Source organism: Oncorhynchus tshawytscha, linkage group LG06 (genome assembly GCF_018296145.1).
Source record: "Oncorhynchus tshawytscha isolate Ot180627B linkage group LG06, Otsh_v2.0, whole genome shotgun sequence".
Lineage (NCBI taxonomy): Eukaryota > Metazoa > Chordata > Actinopteri > Salmoniformes > Salmonidae > Oncorhynchus > Oncorhynchus tshawytscha.
This window is the reverse complement of record NC_056434.1, coordinates 41,977,256-42,004,090: the sequence shown is the minus strand read 5'-3', so window position 1 is coordinate 42,004,090 and position 26,835 is coordinate 41,977,256. Positions and strand designations below refer to the sequence as shown.

General features: G+C 45.5%; 1 protein-coding gene across 3 annotated transcripts in view; it reads left to right on the top strand.

Moving 5' to 3' along the window:
- Positions 1–26,835, top strand: part of LOC112252557 (thromboxane-A synthase) — a 106,970-nt gene that overhangs the window by 18,292 nt on the left and 61,843 nt on the right. For 2 of the 3 annotated variants that reach the window (XM_042323260.1, XM_042323258.1), the window contains exons 3-5: positions 7,923–8,016; positions 14,064–15,880; positions 20,087–20,180. The gene's annotated coding sequence lies outside the window, so the exon portion shown is untranslated. The remainder of the gene's footprint in view (positions 1–7,922; positions 8,017–14,063; positions 15,881–20,086; positions 20,181–26,835) is intronic. The other variant, XM_042323259.1, reaches the window with a different exon arrangement.

Below are 26,835 nucleotides of genomic sequence, written 5' to 3'. Positions count from 1 at the left end.
TGTGTGTATGTGTGTGAGTGGGCGCAACTCTATAAATCTGTCTTTTGTTCATCGCAAGGAGGACTCACAACCCTAAAAACCAGAGTCTGAGACTCTTGAGTATGAAAAATTCACCATCCGCTCTTTATTGCATTTTTTTTATAAGCAACATTTTCTTTTTCTTTTTTACCTCTGGAGGAGTGAGTCCTGTCTTTTCTCAGTGTCTCGGAGTGCGTCATCGGATGTTTCTTGAGATAGAGGTGGTTTCCAGGTGAAGCTGCTCCGCTCTGACGTGGGTCGGACTGGGGAGGTGATCGGTGAGCTACAGCTTCAGCAGTTTGTGCTCACAGCTGGCTGAGACAACCCAGTGTGTCTGTGGCTCCCTCACACCCAGTCAATCAAATGGAGAGCTCTGAGTCAGTCATGCACTAAAACTCTGTCTTACCACGTGTTCGCATAACATTTTTGTGAGCTATGGAATTATTGCTGCAGGCTCAGAGCTGTCATGAAGGTGCCCTCTGTTCTTGGCAGACCCCCCTAGAGGGCTTTTGTTTTTCACCCACTGTCCCTCTTTACCTCTCCTGCCTGACACCCCTCTTTCACACACACAAGCTGTGTGTGACTGCAGCATAACACTGTCAGCCAGGTCACCCGTGAGGAAGTCGGGAGATAATGTGGAAACAGGCCACTAGAGGCAACAATGAGCACTGTTACCTTCAGGTAGGTTTAGTTTTTTGCTAAGGTGTTGTGGACGGGGGTAAGCAATGTTACTTCTAAGCTGTGCGTGCGTGCAGCCCCCCTCGGACTGCCGCACGAGAAGAAATTTCATCCAGCGCAGAGGAGCATGGGATTGAACTTCACTCAACTTTCTAGAGTTTTCCCCGTTAGTTAACACTTTCAACGTTTCCCTTTACTGTGGGAATTGTGATCGAATCAACACAATATTAGTCACTTTCAATGCAACATACCGAAACAAAACAAACTATGCAAGACTTAGTATGCAAAACGAACTGTGCAAGGCATATCGGATTCAATTGCATTGGTAGGCACAACTCAGGCCCGTACTCTACACAGACTGGTGCGCCATTAAACCAATCAGAGCTGCAGTCGGACTATATGCAAATAGCCATTGCCATATACAGTGGAGAGAACAAGTATTTGATACACTGCTACACTGCTACTGATACGATTTTGCAGGTTTTACTACTTAAAAAGCATGTAGAGGTCTGTAATTTTTATCATAGGCACACTTCAACTGTGAGAGATGGAATCTAAAACAAAAATCCAGAAAATCACATTGTATGATTTTAAGTAATTAATTTGCATTTTATTGCATGATCTGTCACATGATCTCAGTATCTATACACTTGTTCTGAAAGGCCCCATGGTCTGCAACACCACTAAGCAATGGGCACCACCAAACAAGCGGCACCACGAAGATCAAGGAGCTCTCCAAACAGGTCAGGGACAAAGTTGTGGAGAAGTACAGATCAGGGTTGGGTTATAAAAAAATATCTGAAACTTCGAACATCCCACGGAGCACCATTAAATCCATTATTAAAAAATGGAAAGAATATGGCACCACAAACCTTCCAAGAGAGGGCCACCCACCAAAACTCTCAGACCAGGCAAGGGGGGCATTAATCAGAGAGGCAACAAAGAGACCAAAGATAACCCTGAAGGAGCTGCAAAGCTCCACTGCGGAGTTTGGAGTATCTGTCCAGTATCTGGACCACTTTAAGCAGTACACTCCACAGAGCTAGGCTTTATGGAAGAGTGGACAGAAAAAAGCCATTGCTTAAAGAAAAAACACATTTGGTGTTCGCCAAAAGTCATGTGGGAGACTCCCCAAACATATGGAAGAAGTTACTCTGGTCAGGTGAGACTAAAATGTAGCTTTTTGGCCATCAAGGAAAACGCTATGTCTGGCGCAAACCCGACACCTTTCATCTCCCCGAGAACACCATCCCCATTAGGAAGCACGGTGGTGGCAGCATCATGCCGTGGGGATGTTTTTCATTGGCAGGGACTGGGAAACTGGTCAGAATTGAAGGAATGATGGATGGTGCTAAATACAGTGAACTTTTTGAGGGAAACCTGTTTCAGTCTCCAGAGATTTGAGACTGGGACGGAGGTTCACCTTCCAGCAGGACAATGACCCTAAGCATACTGCTAAAGCAACACTCGAGTGGTTTAAGGGGAAACATTTAAATGTCTTGGAATGGCCTAGTCAAAGCCCAGACCTCAATCCAATTGAGAATCTGTGGTATGACTTAAAGATTGCTGTACGCCAGCGGAACCCATCTAGCTTGATGGAGCTGGAGCAGTTTTGCTTTGATGAATAGGCAAAAAAACAAGTGGCTAGATGTACCAAGCTTATAGAGACATACCCCAAGACACTTGCAGCTGTAATTGCTGCAAAAGGTGGCTCTACAAAGTATTGACTTTGGGGAGAGAATAGTTATGCACGCTCAAGTTTTCTGTCTTTTTGTCTTTTTTCTTGTTTTTTTTCACAATAAAAATTATTTGGCTCTTGGTAGGCATATTGTGTAAATCAAATGATAAAACCCCCCAAAAATCTATTTTTATTCCAGGTTGTAAGGCAACAAAATAGGAAAAATGCCAAGGGGGTGAATACTTTCGCAAGCCACTGTAGGTGTTCCTTTTGTCCAGGTGGGAAAGGGCAGTGTGGAGTGCAATAGAGATTACATCATTTGTGGATCTGTTGGTGTGGTATGCAAATTGTAGTGGGTCTAGGGTTTCTGGGATAATGGTGTTGATGTGAGCCATGACTAGCCTTTCAAAGCATTTCATGGCTACAGACGTGAGTGTTATGGGTCGGTAGTCATTTAGGCAGGTTACCTTAGTGTTCTTGGGCACAGGGACTATGGTGGTCTGCTTGAAACATGTTGGTATTACAGACTCAGACAGGGAGAGGTTGAAAATGTCAGTGAAGACACTTGCCAGTTGGTCAGCGTATGCTCGGAGTACACGTCCTGGTAATCCGTCTGGCCGAGCAGCCTTGTGAATGTTGACCTGTTTAACTGTCTTACTCACATTGGCTGCGGAGAACGTGATCACACAGTCATCCGGAACAGTTGGTGCTCTCATGCAAGTTTCAGTGTTACTTGCCTCGAAGCAAGCATAGAAGTTATTTAGCTCGTCTGGTAGGCTCGTGTCAACAGGCAGCTCTCGGCTGTGCTTCCCTTTGTAGCCTGTAATAGTGGGGCGGCAGGGTAGCCTAGTGGTTAGAGCATTGGACCAGTAACTGGAAGGTTGTAAGTTCAAACCCGCAAGCTGACAAGGTATGAATCTGTCATTCTGCCCCTGAACAGGCAGTTAACCCACTGTTCCTCGCTGAAAATAGGAATTTGTTCTTAACTGACTTGCCTAGTTAAATAAAGGTAAAAGTAGTCGGATTATCTGTAATAATGGTATTGGAATAATAATGAATCGTGTTTTGTATAGTGGTTTCTTGAATCAGATAACACAAACACTTGTCTGAAGGACAAGTGGTGAAACAAGTTAATGTCAAAGCCTGCAGGTTTTTTCAAGTCTCATCGAATCACACATTAGCTGCTGTTACTGTAGGCTGAATGATAAAACAACTATTTCCCTGTTAAAATGCATTTTCTCCATTGTTTTTGGTGGTATGCCAACAAATACCCGCAGTAGCCTACTTGACCACTGTTAAAACCTTCACAGTAAACCCACACAGGAAGTTGCACAGAATTTTAAAATGTTTCAATTTGCGCTCAGCAGACCTGAAATTTGCTCAGTGCCCCCCAAAATTTGAATGGAGCATATGAGGCGTAAGCATCTGCCTCTGATTCCAAAGGTAACAAGTTTGAATAGAAAGTTGTTTTTGATATTTTTGTTTTATTAAGCCTATCCCAAACCTTAACCCTTACCTGAACCATTCAGAGTTAATGCCTAACCTTAAGATTTTTGAGTTAATGCCTAAACTTAACCTCAAATTTGACGTTTGCAACAATTTTGAAATGTGACATTTGAGAAACATGGATGAATGCTGAAGTGAGACTGTGAGAGCTAGTCGAAACTGTGTGGCCTAATGTATGTAGCATAGCTCAGCACATCTCTTTGTAGCACAGTACATAACAGCTTAGCCTGGTTAACCTGAACATGTGCTGTACCATAGTACGTTTCAGTCTATTTCCCTTTTCCTCATAATTCAATGAAGCAACGACATAGTTTGTTGGTTTCTAGACTATACAGTATGTCAATCATATAACAGCTATGTTCCAGCCTTCATTTTGCTGCCGTGGTGTTGGAGGAACACTAAATCTTTGCTCTCATAGGAGCACCTGTCTGTCTCTCTGTGTGTGTGTGTGTGTGTGTGTGTGTGTGTGTGTGTGTGTGTGTGTGTGTGTGTGTGTGTGTGTGTGTGTGTGTGTGTGTGTGTGTGTGTGTGTGTGTGTGCGTGCGTGCGTGCGTGCGTGCGTGCGTGCGTGCGTGTGTGTGCGGTAATGCCCAGCTTCAGCTGGATCACATCCCTGGGCTTAGCACTCACCATATCTTATTAGATGACAAGTCAGTCAGTAAAGGAACATTTGTGTGCTTATTGACTGCTTATTCTTCATGGCCTTCTTCATGGCCTTCTTCATGGTCTTCTTCATGGTCTTCTTCATGGCCTCTTCATGGCCCTCTTCATGGTCTTCTTCATGGCCTCTTCATGGCCTTCTTCATGGCCTCTTCATGGGCTTCTTCATGGCCCTCTTCATGGCCTCCTTCATGGCCTCTTCATGGCCTTCTTCATGGGCTTCTTCATGGCCTTCTTCATGGCCTTCTTCATGGCCTTCATGGCCCTCTTCATGGCCTCTTCATGGCCTTCTTCATGGGCTTCTTCATGGCCTTCTTCATGGCCTCTTCATGGCCTTCTTCATGGGCTTCTTCATGGCCTTCTTCATGGCCTCTTCATGGCCTTCTTCATGGCCTTCATGGCCTCTTCATGGCCTCTTCATGGCCTCTTCATGGCCTTCTTCATGGCCTTCTTCATGGCCTCTTCATGGCCTTCTTCATGGCCCTCTTCGTGGCCTTCTTCATGGCCTTCTTCATGGCCTTCATGGCCTCTACATGGGCTTCTTCATGGCCCTCTTCATGGGCTTCTTCATGGCCCTCTTCATGGCCTTCTTCATGGCCTTCATGGTCTTCTTCATGGCCTTCTTCATGGCCTTCTTCATGGCCTTCATGGCCTTCTTCATGGCCTCTTCATGGCCTTCTTCATGGGCTTCTTCATGGCCTTCTTCATGGCCTCTTCATGGCCTTCTTCATGGGCTTCTTCATGGCCTTCTTCATGGCCTCTTCATGGCCTTCCTCATGGGCTTTTTCATGGCCTTCTTCATGGCCTCTTCATGGCCTTCTTCATGGCCCTCTTCATGGCCTTCTTCATGGCCTCTTCATGGCCTTCTTCATGGGCTTCTTCATGGCCTTCTTCATGGCCTCTTCATGGCCTTCTTCATGGGCTTCTTCATGGCCTTCTTCATGGCCTCTTCATGGCCTTCCTCATGGGCTTTTTCATGGCCTTCTTCATGGCCTCTTCATGGCCTTCTTCATGGCCCTCTTCATGGCCTTCTTCATGGCCTCTTCATGGCCTTCTTCATGGGCTTCTTCATGGCCTTCTTCATGGCCTTCATGGCCTCTTCATGGCTTTCTTCATGGTCTTCTTCATGGCCCTCTTCATGGCCTTCTTCATGGCCTCTTCATGGCCTCTTCATGGCCACTTCATGTCCTCTTCATGGCCTCTTCATGGCCTTTTCATGTCCTCTTCATGGTCTTCTTCATGGCCCTCTTCATGGCCTTCTTCATGTCCTCTTCATGGCCTCTTCATGTTCTCTTCATGGCCTCTTCATGGCCTCTTCATGTCCTCTTCATGGCCTCTTCATGGCCTCTTCTTGGCCTTCTTCATGGCCTCTTCATGGCCTTCTTCATGGCCTCTACAGCAACGCCCACAGTTAGATATGTTTGTTCTCTGTAGTCAACATGTAGAGACTGACAGAGTGACATTTGCCTGCTGCTGATGACAACACCACTACCCCTGTCTCTCCGTAAATGAGGCCATGCCACCAGCCATTATAAACTCACACATTGCCACAGCAACAGTGGAAACAAAACACAATATCTCACCCAGTCTGCATCACTCCGTAACATAGGACATGAACCACTGTGTCAATCAGGGATGTAGGCTAGAGTATGGGACTTAATGGAGTAAAACGCCATGGAATTCCAAAGCAGTTACTATGCGCTGTGAGTCCCTCTTCTGATGTACATTGAGAGGGATGTCTGTCTGTCACGGCTGTGTGACGCGCATCGTTATAATTGCGAAGGTGTTTTAAAATGAGTTGGTGTGATGCGATTTCTTGTCCAGCGTTTCATCTACAGTTTGAGTTTCACTAATATGGTAATGGACCTCCTTAATGGGCTTAGGGGGAGATGAAGTGGATGCTCAAATCTATTTTGGTTTTTAGTATAAGAGGTCTTGGGGTGTGTGTGTGTGTGTGTGTGTGTGTGTGTGTGTGTGTGTGCGCGCGCGCATTTAGCATCAGAGGTCTTGCGTGCCTGTGAGCGTATGTGTGAATCCGTCCTGTATTGGCTGCTCTGTCTTGCTGCCTTCTTGTGTTGGTTGTTTATGTACGACGTGGAAATATGACTTCCTCAATCCAGTCAGAGTTGTTTGCCCTGATCCATAAGCCTGCCTGTCTGTCACATCTCCCTCCCTGCCTGTGTGGGAGTGTTTGTGTGTACAGCTTTATTTTCTGACTGTAAACACAATTTCCTGTCTCTTAGCCTCGTAGTCCGTGACTGTAGCAGCAAACAAGGAGGCAGCCATCATTTAATTGCCCTTTAAATGGCCAGGATACTCAAATACACACACACACTCTACAGAATCCACCACGTTTAGAGCAGACGGCGTATTACATGACTAAAGAACATCCCAGCTGTCGTATCCCATAATGCTCCTCAATGTCTTGTACAAAAGCCCCCTTCCACATTCCAAAGACTTGCATGTCAGCAGAAAACGGCAGCAGCTCCTGTGATGAATAATGCATGCTGTTCCATTTTGCTGTTCTGTTTTAGGAGTCAAAGTCTGGAATTTTTTACATTCCCCCGAACAAATAAATCCTTCCAGTGTAATAATGTTGTGTGTTTGTGTGAGGCGCTGCTTAGGCAGCATATCTGCCACATTAGACGCCGTAATCTCTGTTGCATTACTACCTTATCCCCCATTCTCTTTTACACGTTACTAGTTCACACTCCGACTCTCTTTGTCTCTCTTTCTGTCTCTGTTTCTCAATTTATTTTGTCCCCCCTTTCTCTCTCTCTCTCTCTCTCTCTCGCTCTCTCTCTCTCTCTCTCTCTCTCTCTCTCTCTCTCTCTCTCTCTCTCTTTCTCTCTCTTTCTCTCCCTTTGTCTCTCTCTTTCTCTCCCTTTGTCTCTCCTTTGTCTCTCTCTTTCTCTCCCTTTGTCTCTCTCTTTCTCTCCCTTTGTCTTTCTCTCCCTTTGTCTCTCTCTCTCTCTCCTCTCTTCTCTCTCTCTCTCTCTTCTCTCTTTCTATCTCTGTCTCTCTCTCCTTTCTCTTCTCTTCTCTCTCTCTCCTCTCTTTCTCTCTCTCTTCTCTCTCTCTCTTCTCTCTTTCTCTCTCTGTCTCTCTCCTTTCTCTTCTCCCTCTTATCTCTTTCTCTTCTCTCTCTCTCATTTCTCTCTCTCTCACTCTCTCTTCTCTCTTTCTCTCTCTCTTCTCTCTTTCTCTCTCTATGTCTCTCCTTTCTCTTCTCTCTCTCTCTTTCTACTCTCTCTCTCCTCTCTTACCTTTCTCCTTTCCCTTCTCTCTCTCCCTCTCCTCTCTCTTTCTCTCTCTCTCCTCTTTGTCCTCTCTCTCTTCTCTCTCTCTGTCCTCTCTCTCCCCTCTCTCTCTCTCTCTCTAGGTATGCTACATTCCCCTATTCAGCCCTGGCTCGATGTGGAATCAGGCACCCCAAACCGTCCCCGTTCTTTGGGAACATGTTTCTATTTCGTCAGGTAAGATACCGACTACTATGGAAGATGGATACACTCTCACTCAAAGAAACAACTTCATTTATGCATATTTTACCTTCTTACTATTGTGATATTTAAATGTTTAATACAGAGTTCAGTGCAAAGTTTTGCTTACCTTTGACCGAGGCAATGGTTGGGTATTGCCTGTCCTTTTTGGGGGTACACACACACACACACACACGCACACACACACACACACACACACACACACACACACACACACACACACACACACACACACACGCACACACACACGCACGCTCACAAACACACACACACACACACACTCACAAACACACACACACACGCACACTCACAAACACACACACTCACAAACACACACACACGCACACTCACAAACACACACACGCACACACGCACACTCGCAAACACACACACACACTCACAAACACACACACGCACACTCACAAACACACACACACACACACTCACAAACACACACTCCCACGCAGACACCCGCACGGACACACCACCCCTGAAGGTGAGAGAAATCAGGCTTCCAACATCTAGCTGCACTTCATTAGATTTGTTCATTATAAATGACTAACAAGTTAATTAAAGACTTTTAATACCATGTGATTCCCAAATACATTACCCTTATTGTTAATTGCATTACTTTTATGGTGAATATATAATGTAAAATTTAAAATAAAAAAAAATAAAAAGTGAGTGGGAGGGAGGGTTAAATATCACTGATTTAATATGGGGATATTTTGATCCACTCACGGTTCTACCCATCCTACCCTGCAACAAAGACACTAGAGATTAAAGGGGAATAACAGTACTTTCCAGAAATGTATATGATTTACCGACATTTACATACAATCTGAAGTCGTGGGTGTCATTCCTTAAATTTACTCACACAGGAAATACTATCCCTAACTATTGATAACAACAATAGTTGCGCATGTGTGTGCCTGTGTGCGCCATTGCGCGCATGTTGATTTTGTACCCCCACACCAGACACGATCAGGACACGCAGGTTGAAATATCAAAACAAACTCTGAACCAATTATATTGATTTGGGGACAGGTCGAAAAGCATTAAACATTCATGGCAATTTATCTAGCCTGCTTGGTGTTGCTAGCTAATTTGTCCTGGTATATAAACAGTGGGTTGTTATTTTACCTGAAATGCACAAGGTCCCCTACTCCCACAATTAATCCACAGATGAAAGGGTAAACCGAATTCCTTTCTCGTCATCTCTCCTCTTTCCTCAGGCTTCTTTTTTTCTTCTTTGGACTTTATATGGCGGTTGGGAACTAACTTTACGATGCATTACTACAACCAACTGGAGTGTGGACGTCAATTATTCTTTCAATCACCCATGTGGGTATATGCTCCTAAAAACCAATGAGGAGATGGGAAGGCCAGACTTTCAGCGAGTTGAGCATCACAAATAGAACCTATTTCTATTTTAGCGCCTGGCCATGCAGACACTCGCTGAGGCGCACGAGCAGTGTGGGATTGAATAACATGCATGTGTACATTTATTTTGCAGCGCTCGCGTTGCGGTGAGTCAGCATGTTACACTTGTGCTTGACATTCCGTTTGACATCCATTCATATAAGACAATTCCTTTAAATGCTATGTGTGATTATTGCCTATGGTGTGGTGGCTTCAGGATGTTTCTCCGCAGGACAGATCTTGATGAGATTCAGAGGTCAATAATCCTTAGCGGGGTAGACAGGCAGAGTGGGCTGGCTCGCCTGTCACTCACTGTAACTAGCTCACTGGGCTTTTTCTAGGGCCGCTATGACTTTCTCTCTCTGGCTTCCTCTTGCTCTCTCTCTTATCCCTCTTCTTCCTACTTTGCCTGTTTGTCTTATTCTGCCATCATTGACGTAGGATTGGGAATGAGTGCTCTGCTGCTGTCTCAAATAGGCACTGACTGTTGCATGGTCTCTCTTCGATGAATATATCTGAGAGATACAGTGATATGCTTTTAAAAGCGTGATCTAAGGAGAACCTAGTGCTCCGAAGCCTCTTACACAATAGCCAGTGCTCTTAGAGTGTCCCTCTCAGCTGAACTGCAGTGGCAGCCTGGCAGGCTAAGGGCTGAGGTGGTTAAGTATGCATGAAGCTCTGCCTTCAGTGCCTTGCATAATTTCACTGTCTGTCTGGGGCTGGGCGGTCTCTCCAGGTGAAGCAGGGGAGATGCTGCTGCTGCTGCTGCTGCTGCCATAGTGTGTGTGTGTGAGTGCTGAGACTCTGCAGACACAAGGAGCCCTCTCTGGAGTGGTGCTCTCGTATACAATCATCTGACCCACTTCTGAAAGCCACACTCACAGCCAAACACAACAACGAGAAAGTGTGTGTCTTTGTATGTGTGTGTGTGTGTGTGTTTTTGTGTGTGTAAGTGCATGATCATACGGTATGTGGATTGCATTTGCGCGCATGCACGTGTGTGTTTTACTAGCACGGCGTCCCTGTATCCAACACACCCAGCACACATGACGTGCCAATTTAGTCGGTTTTCAACATGCCGCTGCCAGTGACCACCACACAGTCAGTGCCTAGAAGAAGCTCCAGTGGTGGCAGACCTGTCACCCATTTTAGTGGAATCCTGAGTGGCGCAGCAGTGCTAGAGGCGTCACTGCAGACCCGGGTTCGATCCCGGGCTGTTAACAACCGACCGTGATCAGGAGCCCAGTAGGGCGGCATACAATTGGCCCAGCATCATCCGGGGTAGGCCGTCATTGTAAATATGAACTTGTTTTTAACTAACTTGCCTAGTTAAATAAAGGTTAAATTAAAAATGTAACAAAGTAAAACCCAGAGTACGGAAGGAGGTCTGAGATGGTCTAGGCAGACGGGCTGACATCAGGGCTGGTAATTGCCAGGGACATCACAACACATATTATCACGATACTTAGGTGCCGATACGATATGTATTGTGATTCTCATGATTCTATATGTATCGCGGTTCGATAACGTGATTTTATTGCGATTTCATGTTCCAAACATATTGCTCACTATGTGTCTGAGACAAGAGAGAGCATGAGAAAACGAGTTCAATGCTGCAGACAATTTTGGTACCCTTCCCCAGATCTGAACCTCGACACATACCTGGAGTCAAATAGCGATAAATGATATGTATAGCAGTAAATGATATGTATAGCGGTAAATGATATGTATAGCGGTAAATGATATGTATAGCGGTAAATGATATGTATAGCGGTAAATGATATGTATAGCGGTAAATGATATGTATAGCGATAAATGATACGTATAGCGATATGTTACTGTATTTATTTCCCCCCCATCACTAGCTGACACACACTGTGACTGCTCCCCACCCCCACACTCCTCTGGTTGAGCTCAGTCCCTGACTGGCTCACTGGCTGACAGGGTGACACGCAGGCTGACTGCTCCCTAGCGCTCTGGTTGAGCTCTATCTCTATCTGGCTGACTGGCGTGCTGGCTGACTGGTTGACCCTTTCTGATACCCAAGCCACAGATATAGAGGTTCACCCACCACCAACCCCCATGTTCCCCCCTGTAAAGATGGCATCCCCTCAACCTCTCTGGCCCCTTCACACAACACAGCCAAACAGTACATTAGCCAGCGAAAGAGAGCTGGTATTACCGGGCCTAGCTTACAAGAGATTGAGAGCTCCGAGAGCTAAACCCCCACAGATTTAATGGCATGGTCCAGCCTCTTCCCTGGCCAACATCTCTCCATGACTCCCAAGGTCAGGCTAAAGCAGAGGACACTGCGGTGCAGACTCTCTGAATGGAACTACAAAGTGGGGCAGAGTAATTATTGGGCATGGTGAATAGATAGAGAGAGGAATGTCTATCTCTCCCTAGACCAAAGATCCGTCCAAAATGGCACCCAATTCCCTACAAGAGCCATGGTCATAAGTAGTGCACTATATAGGGAATAGGGTACCGTTTCAGATGGAACCCAACGCCTTGCTGCTGTGTTTCATTCTGCAGCAGTCATAAGAGGAATTCGGATAGGACAAACTTCCGAATGTTATGTGTTGCGTTGTCGAGTCAAGACCGCAAACTATTGATTGGTTCCGTCAGTGATGAATCCTCAATTAAGAGTTGTCTGTGGCAGGAGCTGTGGGGGAGTCTGTCCTGCGCATGCTTGACACACACACACACACACTATCCTGGACTTGATGAAGTATGCCTCTGTTGGTGACCGGCACCTCTCCGGCTCTGCTCGGCATTGTGGTTAGAACATTAAGCAGCACTGTGTGTCCGGCATTGCTATGCGACGGTCTCTGCAGTGATAAAAAGACTGGGGGAGAGAGAGATGGAGAGGGAGGGACTGTGGAGAAGGAGAGGAAAAGAGAGGGGTAAAGAAACAGGGAAAGAGAGAGATGGATGAATGGAGACAGTTTGGACTGGTGCAGTGGGCAGCACCATGAAGGGGCACTCTGTCGGGCGCACTCCAATGCTCTGTACCCATCACCCCTCCATGGGGGCCCAGACTGCAGGAATGCCAGGGCGGTAGCCACCCCAGGGCTCCGGAGGGGAGAGGGGGGTAGACCAGCCGGGGCACTCTGCCAAACGGTGTCTGCCTGGTACTTAATTAACTCTAAAGCAGAAAAACTGTGGGCCACTCTCGCCTTGCATATCAACGAGCCCAGTGCTTTCTATAAGCATCTTAACGAGACAGGTTCCCCTTTGTGAGCCAACGGACCACTATTCAGTTCAGCCAGAAGGGTTGAGGAGGATTGAGGAGCCCTCTCTCGGTCTGTCTTTCACATGATCATATGTAGGGGTTTTCTTCGTAAACATGAAGACTGAATGAATGCCCACCACAGCTTTTTCTTCTATGTGGAGATGCAATCCTCTTTGAGACCCCCCCCCCATTGTTCTCGGGCTGTGGTTCGCCTCCAAAGGGATGGGTGAAGGGGGGATCAGGCTATTCAACTCTGGTTCTTCTCTGATTCTACTGCCTCGCAGAAAGACGGAGAAAGAGTTGAGACAGAAAGGCTGTTTTAGCGTGTGTGTTCTTGGTTCATGAATGTAGGACATGTTCTTTCCTTTATTTTTGCTCTTTATTTTTTACATTCCCTCACCCTGATCCACTGAATACTGAGGGAAATGTATCCTAATCATTTTTGACTGGTGTCCAGTGCTACCCCTGACTCCTGCAGACATGCACGGCACATGGGTACATTGTTCACGGTTCAATTCTTATGCCATCTATGAGAAGGTCACGCAAGCAAACCCTTTCTGTAGACAAGCTTTATAAAAAGCCCTGAGGAGCGTTCACCAGCCCTCCACCAGCCCTGTCTCTGCTCTGCACTGACATCTAGTGGCAGGACAATGGAGTCGTCATGAGCAATACACTCAACATGCACTAGTCAGACTGCAGAGCATCAGGACTCTGTCTAAGATATTACCAATTCATAATCGTAGTCTCTTGAATGTGGGTAAAACTCCCGTGAAAGAGGTTGAGCTTGGTTCTACTGTTTATGTAACACTCCTGGGCCCAGATTCACAAAACCTTCTTAAGAAGACATTTCTTCTTAACTGCCATTTTTTCCTTAATGATAGACTTAAGAATTAAGTTAAGCAAAGTTGCTATTCCTCAAAAAGGTTATTTTTGATTGCACTATTTCTTATGTTTCTCCTTAAGCAAAACTCTGTGTGTACTTGCAGATAGTACCATTTATTTAGTAGTCCATCTGACACCATATCCCTGTCTCCAAAAGCTTAACTTTCTCCACGGTGAGATTGTTACTCGTCAGGCGTAGTGTGTTGATGAGAGATGATGCGGGACACAGAGGTCCGCTCTGATCCATTCTGCTGAGTTCACTGTGTGATAAGAGGAGAGGATAGCAGGCCTGCCTGGGTTATTAGATGTGTGTGTGTGTGTGTGTGTGTGTGTGTGTGTGTGTGTGTGTGTGCGCGTGCGGGTGTGTGTGTGTGTGTGTGTGTGTGTGTGTGTGTGTGTGTGTGTGGGGCGTGTGTTGGGTCCTATTGTATATTTCATCAGGCCCATCAATCCCTGGCTAACGGCTCCACTGTCTGTCACACAGGGACTACTTCACAGCCAGGCTAGCCATCACAACAACACAAAACATTATCCCCTCAGAAGACAGGAGGCTGCAGCACATGCGACATGTGCCAAGAGTAAGGTGCATCTAGTGCACAGACAGGGAGGCAGTAAGTATACACACTGCAGTAGACAAAGGCTTAACAAAACCCATAGTACACACACACACGCCAGGGTCAAACCATTGGTCCGCATGTGAATACAAATGCATGACTGCAGGGAACCTCTTACAGGTTACTCTCTTATAGGGATGAACATGCTGAAGTAGACAAGTGTTCTGTGTTTTGGATTCTTTGAGAAAACGTCACTTAAAATTGCAGCTCTTCTCCTGTATGCTTTTAGTGCAATACTGGCAGTCTGTTTTATTCAAATATGCAAATGATGCCGAGACCACATACTGAGAAAAAATAATATTACGTGTTTGCCTTCTCTCTCTCCCTTAGTTCTGGTGCCGATTTTAACAAAGCATCCCCACAACACGTTTTCCAACAGTTCAACATCCGACTGGTTGTGTCATTTTAATTCATAAGAGATAAGAGAGGGCTCCTACAGTGGGACAAACAAGCATCTGTACCGGGCTCATATTCAGAAAGTGTATTAGAGTGCTGATCTAGGATCAGGTTCCCTCTGTCTACACAATCACATTCATTATGATCTAAAAGGGTACAATTATTAAGTGTGGTTGAATTAAGTGTGCTCAGCTACGTTGCAGTAGGCCTACCATGGATTCATTCCCCAGATCGATGTGAAAGGAACTGAATGCTCTGAGTCTAAAATCATAGTGGCTGATGTTTTGTATTATAGAGCTGTGATGAGTTAAGCGCTCTCTCACACGCACGCACGCACGCACACACACACACACACACACACACACACCTGTTTGTTTTACTGTCCTTGTGGAAACCAAACAATTGATTCCCATTCAAAATCCTATTTTCCCTAACCCCCTAAACCTAACCCTTAACCTTAAACCCAGACCTCTAACCCTAACACCTAAATGTTTTTCCCTGTGAGGACTGGCGAAATGTCCCCACAAGGATAGTAAAACCCAAAACACACACAAGCACACACACACACAGGCCTTGAGACAGGAACTGTTTGAGCAGATCAATAGTGAAGAGCGATGCACAGCAGAACTGAAACCGTCACTTCTCCTTCTTTCTGTCAGTCTGTCAAGCCTGTTGTTCTGTAGAAGATTGCGAACAAGTCAACTGGAAGAAGATGAAAAGCAGTTTTTCAGATAAAACGACTCGTTTGTATGGAGAAGCACGCAGTTCAAAAAGCGTGTGTTTTTAAGGAACCATACTCACATACCCTCTCTCTCACACACACACACACACACACACACACACACACACACACACACACACACACACTTTGCATTTCCAGTATCCTGTTGGTCAGGGATCATAGTTCAGGGTAAAGTTTTAGCAATTTATTAAGATGTCAGTCATGTGTCAATGTTAGCATCTGACACAGTAATGTGAAGGAGTCTGTGGTTGTTAAGGCGTGTCAGACAAATCAATGCAGCTGTCGTCGTGTGCTGCTAGGGTGTTTCTTTGAAGTTTACACCAGTAGCTAAGACAACGGACAGTGCTTATTTAGCAGATGTCAATCAGCTACCCACAGAGAATCACATCATTTCATTATAGCAGAGAGAATGGATAAGATGTCACCAAAGCCTCTCATATAAAATGATCAATTATATAGAATCTCAGTTGGTTCCTTTCTAATCTTTCTTTTCAGGGCTTTTTCGGTGTTCACCTGGACCTGATTCACAAGTATGGGAGAGTAATGTGGGTAAGTGATTGACACTTCTCTGCATTGACATCATAGCCAAGTCATACACCAAACCCAAGTCATACAGGACACTCTTATTGACTTGTCCAGTGCTCTAACCTGTCCTCCGTTAGACGTGTTAGAAGTATCAGTGAAGCTTGTGAAAAGCTAGGCTGGTCCCAGATCTGTTTGTGCTTGTCTTGCCAAACAATGATGACCGTAAGAATTGGCAAGACAAGCACAAACTGATCTGGGACCAGGCTAGTGAAAAGCAACACTATAAGATTAAAAAAGAAGCTTATTGGAAAACTTATGCCAGTGCCACACACTTAGATGTGCAGATAGATTAGCTCTGCGTTGATTATACAGGCCTGCTTATGGAAGGCAGATTTTTTCCCTTAAGAGCACATCAAAGGGAGAAGGCTCCTCTCTTTCTCTCTGTATGTAAAAGGTTGGAGGAGTAGAGCGGGGATAATTGGTTTCACTATGGCTGGATTTCGTGCCATGACAGGAAAAGCAAACTTAAGCCAGAATGCACGGATATATGCCAAAAGACATTACTACAGCCTTCAGCAGGAGTAGTACACTAGCTCGATACGTCGTTTCTCCAGAAGAAAGAGGCTCATGGCACATTGATTGAACCCGTCGTCTCAGAGCGCTCCCCTATCAACTTATCAAAGTTGAAAGCACTCAGTGCTAGAACTAAGTCTTTCAAAGTGTCTTTATTTTTCATATGAGACATGCAGTTGAAGTCGGAAGTTTACATTCACCTTAGCCAAAAACATTTCAACTCAGTTTTTCACTTTATTTTAAGAATGTGAAATGTCAGAATAATTGTAGAGAGAATTATTTATTTCAGCTTTTATTTCTTTCATCACATTCCCAGTGGGTCAGAAGTTTACATACACTCAATTAGTATTTGGTAGCATTGCCTTTAAATGGTTTAATTTGGGTCAAACATTGTGGGTAGCCTTCCACAAGCTTCCCACAATAAGTTGGGTGAATTTTGGCCCACTGCTCCTGACAGAGCTGGTGTAACTGAGTCAGGTTTGCAGGCCTCCTTGCTCACACACACTTTTTCAGTTGACCACTCCAATACCACTCCAATGCCTTGACTTTGTTGTCCTTAAGCCATTTTGCCACAACTTTGGAAGAATGCTTGGGGTCATTGTCCATTTGGAAGACCCATTTGCGACCAAGATTTAACTTCCTGACTGATGTCTTGAGATGTTGCTTCAATATATCCACATAATTTCCCATCCTCATGTGCCATCTATTTTGTGAAGTTCACCAGTCCCTCCTATAGCAAAGCACCCCCAAAACATGATGCTGCCACCCCCGTGCTTCACGGTTTCATCAGACCAGAGGAAATTTCTCCAAAAAGTACGATCTTTGTCCCCATGTGCAGTTGAAAACCATAGTCTGGCTTTTTTATGGTGGTTTTGGAGCAGTGGCTTCTTCCTTGCTTAGTGGCCTTTCCTGTCGATATAGGACTCATTGTACTGTGGATATAGATACTTTGTACCTGTTTCCTCCGGCATCTTCACAAGGTCCTTTGCTGTTGTTCTGGGATTGATTTGCACTTTTCGCACCAAAGTACGTTCATCTCTAGGAGACAGAATGCGTCTCCTTCCTGAGTGGTATGACGGCTGCGTAGTCCCATGGTGTTTATACTTGCATACTATTGTTTGTACAGATGAACGTGGTACCTTCAGGCGTTTGGAAATTGCTCCTAAGGATGAACCAGACTTGTAGAGGTCTACAATTGTTTTTCTGAGGTATTGGCTGATTTCTTTTGATTTTTCCATGATATCAAGCAAAGAGGCACTGAGTTTGAAGGTAAGCCTTGAAATACATTCACAGGTACACCTCGAATTGACTCAAATGATGTCAATTAGCCTATCAGAAGCACCTAAAGCCATAACATAATTTTCTGGAATTTTCCAAGCTGTTTCAAGGCACAGTCAACTCAGTGTATGGAAACCTCTGACCCACTGGATACAGTGATATAGTGAATTATAAGTGAAATAACCTGTCTGTAAACAATTGTTAGAAAAATGACTTGTGTCATGCACAAAGTAGATGTCCTAACCAACTTGCCAAAATGATAGTTTTTTTTAACAAGAAATGTGTGGAGTGGTTGAAAAACAAGTTTTATTGACTCCAACCTAAGTGTATGTAAACTTCTGACTTCAACTCTATAACATAAATACAGATAATATAAATACATCTAATGGACAATAGAAGAAGAAAAGAATACACTAAAAACCTTGTTTCTCTGCTAACAAAATTCACCGTGAATATGCTCAGGCAGAAATATTTGTGATTTGTATTTTGGAAACTAAAATACAGCAGGACCATACAATGGCAGGTGAAACTTACACCGTAACTTTGCAAACACACAAACGGAATTAAATGCATTCATACATTTGTATAGTTACGGTGTTGCGACTATAGCCACCGATGGGTCATGAAACACACCAACACACAGAGGAGCCTGCATAGCATGCAGGCTATGGAATGGAACTCACTTCCGGGCCAGATAACTGAACCATTACCCGTCCAGTGTCACAGCCTGGTGCAGTCATAAACAGACACATGGATTGTTAAATAACCTTCCTTTAAAAGGAGAGTCAGAGTCCTCCCTCTACTGCTGGACCATTACCCCGTACTATTTCAACCTTGCTACATGTGGAGTAACATTAGCTTTGCAACTGGGGACAAGACAAGAGCAACATCTTCTGTAGCCTACCCTCCTGTCATGTCATCCAGAGTTCATGGCCTATGTTCAAATAATGTCTCTGAGTAGGAGTGATGATATAGGATCAGCCCCCCCCCCTCTGTCCATATAATCTTATTCATTATGATCGAAAAGGCAACACTGATCCTGGATCAGCACTCCTGGATCAGCACTACTCTGAGACCTTTTGTTTTATGGGTCCAGGAGTTGTTTGTGAATCTGTTGAAAGCCCACTATATGTAGTTTTGAGAGGAATTGTTTCGTTAATGTAACTATTCACAGCGGTTGTAGTCGTCTGAATGACTATAGACACCCTGCATCTATCAGAGGCAACATGTTTTTCTGTAGGTATTATAACAACTATAACAGGAATAGAGATTGGCCACAGGCTGAGCTGGATTAGTGTGTCACTGTAGGAATGAGACACTGCCATAGGAGCAGCAGGAATAGCTGTCTGCTTTTTGATGAGCCCCGATGAGGGGTGGGTGTGTGTGCGCGTGCATGTGTGCGTGTGAGTAACTTAGGGGAGCCAGGGATGAGCACGGTACTCTTAATTCATAGTGACAGACAGTCTCAGTGCTCCACTGTGGCTCCCCATACAGCCCCTCGCTCAGGGCTGAATATCATATTTATACTAGCTACCTTTACCCAGCACTGTATTCCACTGATGATTGGAAACCTTAGACTCTCCAATAAATGAGGAGCTTTTAAAACCTCCAATATTCCTAGATGTATTGTATCTCTTATTTGCCTGGAAGATTTAATATCCAATTATCAATCTGCAGGTCTAATTATCTTCAAAAAAAATTGCATTTGAAATGTACTTTCATTAAAAAGGCACTTAACAAGATGGAGTTCCTGTGAGAGAGGACTTTCTCCTTACCTTTTAACCTTGGCTTTATAGCACCGGGCATTAGCCCTCCACTCAGCCTTGTGATGAATCTCCTATAGCCTATGTCCTATAACATGGTGAGATAGGACTGAGCAGTTAGTCAGCGTTTCCTGGCTATCATTGCAGTGAACTGAGGCAATCCTGACAGAGAGGACTAGCCTAGAACAATAACGAGTGGTGCTGTAGGAAACAAACAAAGCCATGACTTTGCTCCTTTAAATCCTGTGGTTTATCAAGCCCATGGCTTGTTGTTCTTCAGTTGTAAGACTCTACTTCAGTATTAGCCTCCTCACCAAGTCCAAGTCTAAGGTGTGTGGGTGTGGTTTTGAGTATATTTCTCCCCAGGCCTCACTTCCTCTGTGATGACCACCACTTTTGATTGGCGTCCTGTTATTTATTCATGCTATCCCCAAATCCGTTTGTGTGTGTGTGTGGTGTATGTGTGTGGTGTATGTGCGCATGTGTGTCTGTTTGTGTGTGTGCGTGGGTGTGTTGCTGTGTGAATGCTCCTGTGTGTATGCCTTTGTGTGTGTGTATGCGTGCAAACAAATGAAATGTGTCTGGCATGTCAACCTGTCCTGTGTTGTCTCTCCAGATACTATCTAGGCCGGAGGCCCGTGGTGGTAGCTGACCCTGACATGCTCAGACAGATCATGGTAAAGGACTTCAGCACCTTCCCTAACAGAATGGTAAGTCAACGAGGAAAATGCCCTTTACACCTACAGCTGAAGTCGGAAGTTTACATACACTTAGGTTAGAGTCATTAAAACTCGTTTTTCAACCACTCCACAAATTTCTTGTTAACAAACTATAGTTTTGGCAAGTCGGTTAGGACAGCTACTTTGTGCATGACACAAGTAATTTTTCCAACAATTGTTTACAGACAGATTATTTCACTTATAATTCACTATATCACAATTCCAGTGGGTCAGACGTTTACATACATTAAGTTGACTGCCTTTAAACAGCTTGGAAAATTCCAGAAAATGATGTCATGGCTTTAGAAGCTTCTGATAGGCTAATTGACATCATTTGAGTCAATTGGAGGTGTACTGTGGATGTATTTCAAGGCCTACCTTCAAACTCAGTGCCTCTGCTTGATATCATGGGAAAATCAAGTCTGGTTCATCATTGGGAGCAATTTCCAATTGAATGAAGGTACCACGTTCATCTGTACAAACAATAGTAGGCAAACATAAACACCATGAGACCATGCAGCCGTAATACCGCTCAGGAAGGAGACGTGTTCTGTCTCCTAGAGATAAACGTACTTTGGTGTGAAAAGTGCAAATCAATCCCAGAACAACAGCAAAGGACCTTGTGGAGATGCTGGAGGAAACAGGTATAAAAGTATCTATATTCACAGTACTGTAACGGCGTGCGTCTGTTGAAGGAGAGTCGGACCAAAATGCAGCGTGGTGGTTACTCATGTTCTTTAATGAAAAAATAGCGATACTTGAAATAACTAAATAAATACAAAAAACAACAAACGAAACGTGAAAACCTAATTACAGCCTATCTGGTGAACACTACACAGAGACAGGAACAATCACCCACAAAATACACAGTAAAACCCAGGCTACCTAAATATGGTTCCCAATCAGAGACAACGAGAGTCACCTGACTCTGATTGAGAACCGCCTCAGGCAGCCAAGCCTATGCTAGACACACCCCTAATCAGCCACAATCCCAATGCCTACAAAAACCCCAATACGACAACACAATAAACCCATGTCACACCCTGGCCTGAACAAATAATTAAAGAAAACACAAAATACTAAGACCAAGGCGTGACAGAACCCCCCCCCCAAGGTGCGGACTCCCGGACGCACCTCAAAACCATAGGGAGGGTCCGGGTGGGCGTCTGTCCATGGTGGCGGCTCCGGCTCGGGACGTGGACCCCACTTCATAAATGTCTTAGTTCCTCCCCCTTGCATCCTGGGATAGTCCACCCTCGCCGCCGACCATGACCTCGTAGTCCTCACCCAGAACCCCACTGGACTGAGGGGCAGCTCGTGACTGAGGCAGCTCGGGACTGAGGGGAAGCTCGGGACTGAGGGGAAGCTCGGGACTGAGGGGAAGCTCGGGACTGAGGGGCAGCTCGGGACTGAGGGGCAGCTCGGGACTGAGGGGCAGCTCGGGACTGAGGGGCAGCCCGGGACTGAGGGGCAGCCCGGGACTGAGGGGAAGCCCGGTACTGAGGGGAAGCCCGGTACTGAGGGGAAGCCCGGTACTGAGGGGAAGCCCAGTACTGAGAAGAAGCCCAGTACTGAGAGGAAGCCCAGTACTGAGATGAAGCTCAGGCAGGTAGTTGGCCCCGGCAGATCCTGGCTGGCTGGTGGATCTGGAAGAGTCTGGTTGACTGGCAGATCTGGAAGAGTCTGGTTGACTGGCAGATCTGGAAGAGTCTGGTTGACTGGCAGATCTGGAAGATCATGGCTGACTGGCGGATCTAGCTGCTCTGGCTGCTCCATGCAGACTGACAGCTCTGGCTGCTCCATGTAGATTGACAGCTCTGGCTTCTCCATGCAGACTGGCAGCTCTGGCTGCTCCATGCAGACTGACAGCTTTGGCTGCTCCATGCAGACTGGTAGCTTTGTGCAGACTGACAGCTCTGGCTGCTCCATGCAAACTGGCAGCTCAGGCTGCTCCATGCAAACTGACAGCTCAGGCTGCTCCATGCAAACTGACAGCTCAGGCTGCTCCATGCAAACTGACAGCTCAGGCTGCTCCATGCAGGCTGACAGCTCTGGCTGCTCCATGCAGGCTGACAGCTCTGGCTGCTCCATGCAGGCTGACAGCTCTGGCTGCTCCATGCAGACTGACTTCTCAGGCTGCTCCATGCAGACTGACATCTCAGGCTGCTCCATGCAGTATGGCAGCTCTATGCAGATTGACAGCTCAGGCTGCTCCATGCAGACTGACATCTCAGGCTGCTCTATGCAGACTGACATCTCAGGCTGCTCTATGCAGACTGGCAGCTCTGGCTGTGTTGAACAGGCAGGAGGCTCCGGCAGCGCTGTAGAGGAGGAAGGCTCTGGAAGCGCTGAACAGGCGGGAGACTCCGACAGCGCAGGAGAGGAGAAAAACGCTGGCTGCGCTGAACAGGCGGGAGGCTCCGACAGCGCTAGAGAGAAGGATGGCTCTGGCTGTGCTGAACAGGCGGGAGGCTCCGGCAGCGCTAGAGGGAAGGAAGGCTCTGGCTGTGCTGAACAGGCGAGGCGCACTGAAGGCCTGGTGCGTGGTGCTGGAACTGGTGGTACTGGATCGAGGACACGCACAGGAAGCCTGGTGCGGGGAGCTGCTACCGGAGGACTAAAGTGTGGAGGTGGCTCTGGATAGACCGGACCGTGCAGGCGCACTGGAGCTCTTGAGCACCGAGCCTGCCCAACTTTACTTGGCTCGATGCCCACTCTAGCCCGGCTAATACGAAGAGCTGGTATGTACTGTACCGGGCTATGCACCCGCACTGGAGACACCGTGCGCTCACTAGCATAACATGGTGCCTGCCCGGTCTCTTTAGCCCCCCGGTAAGCACAGGGAGTTTGCGCAGGTCTCCTACCTGGCATCGCCATACTCCCTGTGAGCCCCCCCCCAATACATTTTTGGGGGTGACTCTCAGGCTTCCATTCATGACGCCGTGCTGCCTCTTCATACCAGCGCCTCTCCGCTCTCGCCGCCTCCAGTTCTTCTTTGGGGCGTCGATATTCACCAGGCTGTGCCCATGGTCCTTTTCCGTCCAATATCTCTTCCCAAGTCCAGAAGTCCTTTGATCGCTGCTCCTCACGATTAACAGGGAGAGTTGGCTCAGGTCTGACTCCTGACTCTGCCACTCTCTCCCTGAGCCCCCCCCCAATACATTTTTGGGGCTGCTTTTCGGGCTTCCTTGCCAACCGTGTTCCCTCGTATCGTCGGCTCTTATCTCCGGCTGCCTCTGCTCTCCTAAATGCCTCCACCTGTTCCCATGGGAGGCGATCTCTTCCGGCCAGTATCTCCTCCCAAGTGTAACAACCTTTGCCATCCAACACGTCTTCCCATGTCCATTCCTCCTTTCGCTGCTCCTGCTGTCGCTGCCTGTTACCACGCCGCTTGGTCCGGGTGTGGTGGGTGATTCTGTAACGGCGTTCGTCTGTTGAAGGAGAGTCGGACCAAAATGCAGCGTGGTGGTTACTCATGTTCTTTAATGAAAAAATAGCGATACATGAAATAACTAAATAAATACAAAAAACAACAAACGAAACGTGAAAACCTAATTACAGCCTATCTGGTGAACACTACACAGAGACAGGAACAATCACCCACAAAATACACAGTAAAACCCAGGCTACCTAAATATGGTTCCCAATCAGAGACAACGAGAATCACCTGACTCTGATTGAGAACCGCCTCAGGCAGCCAAGCCTATGCTAGACACACCCCTAATCAGCCACAATCACAATGCCTACAAAAACCCCAATACGACAACACAATAAACCCATGTCACACCCTGGCCTGAACAAATAATTAAAGAAAACACAAAATACTAAGACCAAGGCGTGACAAGTACAACAAGTCCTATATCGACATAACCTGAAAAGCCGCTCAGCAAGGTAGATGCCACTGTTCCAAAACGCCATAAAAAAGCTGCACATGGGGACAAAGATCATACTTTTTGGAGAAATGTCCTCTGGTCTGATGAAACAAAAATAGAACTGTTTGGCCATAATGACCATCATTGTGTTAGGAGGAAAAAGGGAAGAACACAATCCCAACCATGAAGCACGGGGGTGGCAGCATCATGTTGTGGGGGTGATTTGCTGCAGGAGGGACTGGTGCACTTCACAAAATAGTTTGCGTCATTAGAAAGGAAAGTTATGTGGATATAATGAAGCAACATCTCAAGACATCAGTCAGGAAGTTAAAGCTTGGTCGCAAATGGGTCTTCCAAATGGACAATGATACTTCCAAAATTTTGACAAAATGGCTTAAGGAGAACAAAGTCAAGGTATTGGAGTGGCCATCACAAAGCCCTGACCTCAATCCCATAGAACATTTGTGGGCAGAACTGAAAAAGCGTGTGAGAGCAAGGAGGCCTACAAACCTGACTCAGTTACACCAGCTCTGTCAGGAGGAATAGGCCAAAATTCACCCAACTTTTTGTGGGAAGCTTGTGGAAGGCTACCCAAAACATTTGACCCAAGTTAAACAATTTAAAGGCAATGCTACCAAATTCTAATTTGGTGTATGTAAACTTCTGACCCACTGGGAATGTGATGAAAGAAATAAAAGCTGAAATAAATCATTATCTCTACTGTTATTCTGACATTTCACATTCTTAAAATAAAGTGGTGATCCTAGCTGACCTAAAACAGGGAATTTTTACTAGGATTAAATGTCAGGAATTGTGAAAAACTGATATTAAATGTATTTGGCTAAGGTGTATGTAAACTTCCGACTTCAACTGTACATGTACTGTACATACTACTAATTGAGTGTATGTAAACTTCTGACCCACTGGGATTGTGATGAAATAAATAAAAGCTGAAATAAATCATTCTCTCTACTATCATTCTGACATTTCACATTCTTAAAATAAAGTGGTGATCCTAACTGATCTAAGATAGGGAATTTTTACTAGGATTAAATGTCAGTAATTGTGAAGAACTGAGTTTAAATGTATTTGACAAAGATTTATGTAAACTTCTGACTTCAACTGTATGTGCCCATCGTTTAAATCATAATATTGATGCATTACGTACAGTACCACTCAAAAGTTTGGACACATAGTGAATAATAGTGAAGAAATCAAAACCATGAATCAACACATATGGAATCATGTGGTAACCAAACAAGTGTTAAACAAATTCATTTATATGTTATATTTGAGAACCTTCAAAGTAGCCACCCTTTGCCTTGATGACAGCTTTGCACACTCTTGGCATTCTTTCAACCAGCTTCACCTGGAATGCTTTTCCAACAGTCTTGAAGGAGTTCCCACATATGCTGAGCACTTGTTGGCAGCTTTTCCTTCACTCTGTGGTCCAACTCATCCCAAACCATATCAATTGGGTTGAGGTTGGGTGATTGTGGAGGTCAGGTCATCTGATGCAGCACTCCATCACTCTCCTTCTTGGTCAAATAGCCCTTACACAGTGTGGAGGTGTGTTGGGTTTTGGGTCATTGTCCTGTTGAAAAACAAATGATAGACCCACTAAGCACAAACCAGATGGGATGGCGTATCGCTGCAGAATGCTGTGGATCCATGCTGGTTAAGTGTGCCTTGAATTCTAAATAAATCACTGACAGTGTCACCAGCAAAGAACCCCCACATTATTACACCTCCTCCTCCATGCTTCACAGTGAGAACCACACATGCAGAGATCATCCGTTAACCTACTCTACATCTCACAAAGACACGGGGGTTGGAATCAAAAGTCTCACATTTGGACTCATCAGACCAAAGGACAGATTTCCATCAGTCTAATTGTCCATTGCTTGTGTTTCTTGGCCCAAGCTCTTCTTATTATTGGTTTCCTTTAGTAGTGATTTCTTTACAGCAATTCGACCATGGAGGCCTGATTACGCAGTCTCTTGATGTTGAAATGTGTCTGTTACTTGAACTCTGTGAAGCTTTTATTTGGGCTGAAATCTGAGGTACAGTTATTCTAATGAATGTATCCTCTGCAGCAGTGGTAACTCTGGGTCTTCCTTTCCTGTGACGGTCCTCATGAGAGACAGTTTCATCATAGTGTTTGATGGTTTTTGTGACTGCGCTTGCTTGAAGAAACTTCTTGACATTTTCTGGGTTGACTGACCTTCATGTCTAAAAGTAATGATGGGCTGTCGTTTCTCTTTGCTTATTCGAGCTGTTCTTGCCATAATATGGACTTGGTCTTTTACCAAACTTTTAACTGGTTCTCTACGTTACGTGTATGCCAAAGTGACATTTTTCTGGTATGTACTTTTTCTGCTCATTTGATGTAGTGAGTCAAAATTAGATGATCTATTCTGAACTGCTTAGTTTTACAGCAGTTTTTGACAAGCTATCTGATCATAACCTCTAGTTGGGCTATGAAACCTGTACTCTTGCCTACCACAGGTCCCTAAATCTCATCAAGCCCTCCCGGGTGATTGTGGAGGCCAGGTCATCTTCAATTCTGTAAATTCATTCAAACCTCTGCAGCGAGGATGTGTATGTAGTCACCATTGTCATTCTACTGTGAACCCATTGTCATATGTTTTCAATCTAAAGCAGGATAATCTTAGTGCACTTTTTCTGACTGCATTGCAGGAAGAAAGAGGACATGTCCCTGAACAAGTTCAGGCTTAGTGATTTTTTTCAGCCAATAGCCTTTGTCTTTGAGG